Genomic DNA, 5,000 nt, shown 5'->3' with positions numbered 1-5,000 from the left:
ATTTTTTCTGGAAATCGAATCTCTTTCCCCTGCTATTTGCGTGAGATATTTAGTTGCTCACAAGGTGTTTGATCGATTGCTCATTCCAGTGTTTTTGCATTGTTTTGCAGGGAGGTGCATCGTTCCCTACATTGTTTGGCACCTGGACGGTAACTTTGCACCTGAACTTTGGTGCTTGGACGTATTGCACTTCATCTTATCAATTTGGAATCCTCTTTAGTGATTCCTCTAGCTGTTCGATTATCTTGGGGCCTCTCACTATCGCCTAACACCCTTTGCTTGGCTCGAGTTGGCTACTTAGGATTAGTGCAGCGTACATTGTTGAGGGCTTGGACAGTGCTCTGTTCGTGAGAGTGTCGGGCTTGGACAGTGCACTATCAAGCTTTTCTCTTGCATTGGTCTTATCCTTTTGGCAGGGCCTTTGTTCTACCGTGAGGATTGACATTGGGCCTCTTACTATTGCCCATCACCCTAAATTTGGCTATTAATCTTATTGCCGAGTCACTGCTCGTTCCCTCGTCTTGTTGAAGAGTTCATAATACATTCACTATATTCGAAGGTACATTGGGCTTTGCGTGAGTCCTTTGGTAACTGGCTTGAACCCTTCTTTTTTATTGTGCATTGTGTGCTCTTCTCCCTCGCTTGCTGCTTCTTGTGATTGAGGTGTTGGAAGTTGTTAGTGGGTTTGTTGGGTTCCCATTTGGGTGCCACTATGGGCACTGAAACTAATAGCTTCTCGGCCACTGATGAGGCCTCTTCAAGTGGTATGGAGAAACCCCGAGCTCAGGAGCTCATGTCCAAATTTCTTGCAAAGAATACAGAAACCACCTTTGCAAGTTTGTTCCGGGATAACAGACTGCTTGAAGAAGACTGCCTCCTTAAGTTTGTTCAACCCACTGATGGGCAGATTACTCTCTCTTTTGATGAAATCGATAATGTGAAGAGTCTTGGTCCATGCCTCGTTGGATGCGTGGTTGGAAGAAAGCTAAAGGGCTATGTGGTTAAGGAAATTGTTCGGCAGTGGGGCTGTAAGGTAAGGTTCGAAACACATGAGAGTGGGTGGATAATGTTCTTTTTCTCTAATGAAGAAGATAAAAAGAGGGTCCTAGAGGGTGGCCCTTATCTTGTATTTGTGAGGCATTTGTTCTTAAAAGAATTACCACCATGCTTCCTCTTCCGAGTTGAAGACATGCTAATGCTACCTTCTTGGGTTCAAATTCATGGGCTGCCCGCGGATTGTTGGACGACCAAAGCTCTTAGCAAAATTTCGTCGGTCATCGGAAAGCCAATCCACACGGATGTCCTCACTATGTCTAAAGGCAAGAGCCTATTTGCTAGAGTGTTAGTGGAGATGGACTCATCTTTGCCGAGAATCTATGAGTATCCTCTCTTACTCTCTAATGGTATCATGACTAATGTGAGATTTGTTTATGAGACGGAACCAAAGTACTGTGCCAAATGTAACTCCTTAGGCCATAATATTGATCAATGCCGATGGGTTAGGGAGGTACAGGAGGACACCATTCCTGAGGGTGAGGACCATAACAAGAAACAAAATGACGATAAGCAACCTAAGCCCCGCAGCAGATCTCGGAAGCCTGGGCAGCGTAGTAGGAGTAGGCCCAGGGATGGTGGCCGTGGGGGTGGAGGTTGGCGTGGCGGCCCTTGGGGTAGAGGGCGTGGCCGTGGCATAGGAGGAGGTGGTCGTGGCCTTGCTGGAGGTGTATCTGGCACTGATCAAGAAGCAATGGAGGGCTTGGGTGATAATGGTTTACGCACTGAGGTTAATCTGCCCCTTGATCCAGAGAATGAGGCTCTTGATGATGAGGGCATTGTTTTTGAAATACCGGGAAACAATGGGGAGGAGAAGTTCACAGTGGAAGTCTTTGAAGGAGATGGGGACGAAAAGAGCTTTGAAACAAACCAAAAAGAAACTCAAGTACCTTAAGAGGTTACCGAAAGCTAGCAACTCCGGGGGATCTAGTTCTAGCTTGACTGAATATATTGAAGTGGATCCAAGAACTTGGCTCCCTAACATGACAACAAAGTCTTTTCTACTTAATCAAGCACAAATCAAGGCCAGGCGACTTAAGGTCGTCTCTCGCCAACCATGAAGATTGCAAGTTGGAACATGAGGGGTTTCAATAAGCCCCTCAAACAAAGGCACGTTCAAGGAGTGTTGAAAAAATACAACTTGAGCGTCCTTGGGTTACTTGAAGTTAAGGTTAATGTTAATCTTGTGGATAGAATGATGGATACTAAATTCCCTGGTTTGTCTTTCGTGCACAACTTTCATATGTGCACGAACAGTCGTATCCTTGTCATGTGGGATAGTAAGGAAGTGAGGCTAGATGTTCTTGGAATGTCTGATCAAGTTATTCATGTCTCAGTGGTGTGCCTTCACTCTCAGAGAGTCTTTTTAGCTTCTTTCATCTATGGCAGGAATTCGGTGGTGGCTAGGAGACCTCTTTGGGATTTTCTGATCAACCATGGGGAGAATATTTCCCTCCCCTGGATCCTGTTAGGGGATTTTAACTGTGTTAGATACCCTCATGAGAAGATGGGTGGCATTCCTATTGTCCCGAGAGATATGGCAGATCTGAGAAATTGTATCAATCGGTTGGAGCTCTCAGATGTGAATCATGTTGGGTGCTACTACACTTGGTTTAGCCTGGCTGTTTCTTCTAAGCTTGATCGAGTTATGGTCAATCATCATTGGAGTGAATCAAATTTGGATGTATATGCTGACTTTGTGGCACCGGGTTGCTTTTCTGACCATACTTGTTGTGTGGTTTCCATCTTCAGGGATAGCACTCGTCGTGCCACACCTTTTAAATTCTTCAATATGTGGGCTACCCACCCGGATTTTCTACAGTTAGTTAGGAGCAATTGGTGGTTCATTGGGGGTGGCACAGCACAATTCCTCCTCAAGAAAAAGCTACATGGGATGAAGAGAGTGCTGAAACAGCTTAATGAGCGTCATTTCAGTCATATCTCTAGTCGGGCTAAGCGTGCGAGTGAGGAACTTGCAGAGGCCCAATCTATTGCCCTTAAATCTGGAGTTATCGACAACTCAATTGTGACTCTTAGGAGAAAAGCAGAATTCCTTCTTGAAGCGGAGCGCTTGTTTCTCTCCCAAAAGGCCAAATGTGAGTATCTCAAACATAGTGACAGATGCTCCAAATTCTTCCATGGTATGATAAAAAGGAACATCAGGAGAAATAAGATTGTGGCCCTCACTCTCAGAGATGGTTCCACATCCATGGATCAAAATGAAATAGCGGATGAATTTGTGAATTTCTATCGGGCTTTGTTGGGCTCGAGTTTGGAGAGAGATACCCTGGATACTTCCCTTGTTGCGCCTAGTCCGAAGGTGGAGGAGGCCAGCTGGGAGGGATTAATCAGAGATGTGAGTGTGGAGGAAGTCAAGAGTGCCCTGTTCAATATTGAGGATGACAAAGCTCCTGGCCCAGATGGTTTCGGGGCTGCTTTCTTTAAAAAGGCTTGGTCCACTGTTGATGGTGATGTTATTGCGGCTGTCCTGGAATTCTTTAGGAGTGGTAAGTTACTCAAATAGTGGAACCACGCTTCCATTGCGCTAGTGCCAAAGTCAGACCATGCCACTACAGTTAATGAATTCAGGCCAATATCGTGTTGCACAGTGTTCTATAAAATCATTGCCAAGATCCTGACTAATAGATTAGTGGATGTGATTGAACCTTTGATTAGTCAAGCTCAAGCAGCATTTGTTCCAGGTAGGTCAATTGTAGAAAACATTCACATGGCCCAAGAAATGTTGAAGCATTATAATAGAAAGAGAGGCTCTCCCCGTTGCATCTTAAAGATAGACCTCCAAAAAGCATATGATACGGTTCACTGGGAATTCCTACGGGATACTTTGTGCTTCCTCAATTTTCCTCCTCGGTTTATTTCTTGGATCATGGAATGTGTGAGCTCTACCTCCTACTCCATCTCACTAGGTGGACAATTGTTTGGATTCTTCAAAGGGGCCAGAGGCCTTCGTCAGGGAGATCCTTTGTCCCCATTCCTCTTTGTGTTGTGCATGGAAATGCTCTCTAGATCCCTTCTTCATGCTTCTACGATGTCAGATTTCCAGTTTCACCCTAGGTGTGAGCACTTTAACATCACCCACTTGGTGTATGCTGATGATGTGCTGATTCTATCAAAAGGTGATGTCCCAAGTGTAAAAATCATCCTGGATTGTGTTGGTAAGTTTGGGAAGATGGCTGGCCTCCGTGCTAATGCGATGAAATCTAATCTATTCATGGCAGCTGTCAAAGAGCCAGCGCGTAGTGAAATCATTCGGCTAAGTGGATACCAGATTGGTTCCTTCCCATTTAGGTACCTTGGTATCCCTCTTGCCGCTGGCAGACTTAGGGAAGGAGATTATAGTGGTTTGGTTGATGGGATTGCAAAGAAAATAGCCTCTTGGCCCAGAAATACTCTATCTTATGCTGGGAAACTTGAGTTGCTTCGATCAGTAGTTCAAGGGGTGGAATGTTATTGGCTCTCTGTTCTCCCTATATCCTGTGGAGTCATTGACAAAATTGACAAGATATGCAGGAACTTTATGTGGACTAGCAAACATCCTCCGATTGCTTGGAGGAAAGTTTGCTCACCTGTTGAGGATGGGGGTTTGGGTCTTCGTGACCTGAGAATTTGGAATAAGACCCTATTAGCTAAAACACTCTGGGACATTCACAAAAAGAAAGACACACTGTGGGTGAAATGGATCAACCACTACTACTGGGATTACTTAGAGGACTGGAGAGCTCGAAAAGATGACAACATCCTCATTAAGAAATTGGTCGAGCTTAGAGATGAGCTCGCTGTTAGATTCAACGGTTGGACTAATGCGGCTCTGCAAATGGACTCTTGGTTTCAAAAGAGGGATGGACTTACACTTCTTTATAAAAGCTTCTTTAATGGTGCGGGGAGATGGCCTTGGAAGCCAATCGTCTGGAAACCTTACATCCTCC

Source organism: Henckelia pumila, chromosome 3 (genome assembly GCF_033568475.1).
Source record: "Henckelia pumila isolate YLH828 chromosome 3, ASM3356847v2, whole genome shotgun sequence".
Taxonomy (NCBI): domain Eukaryota; kingdom Viridiplantae; phylum Streptophyta; class Magnoliopsida; order Lamiales; family Gesneriaceae; genus Henckelia; species Henckelia pumila.
The sequence above is the reverse complement of the archived record's forward strand: the minus strand, read 5'-3'. Positions refer to the sequence as shown.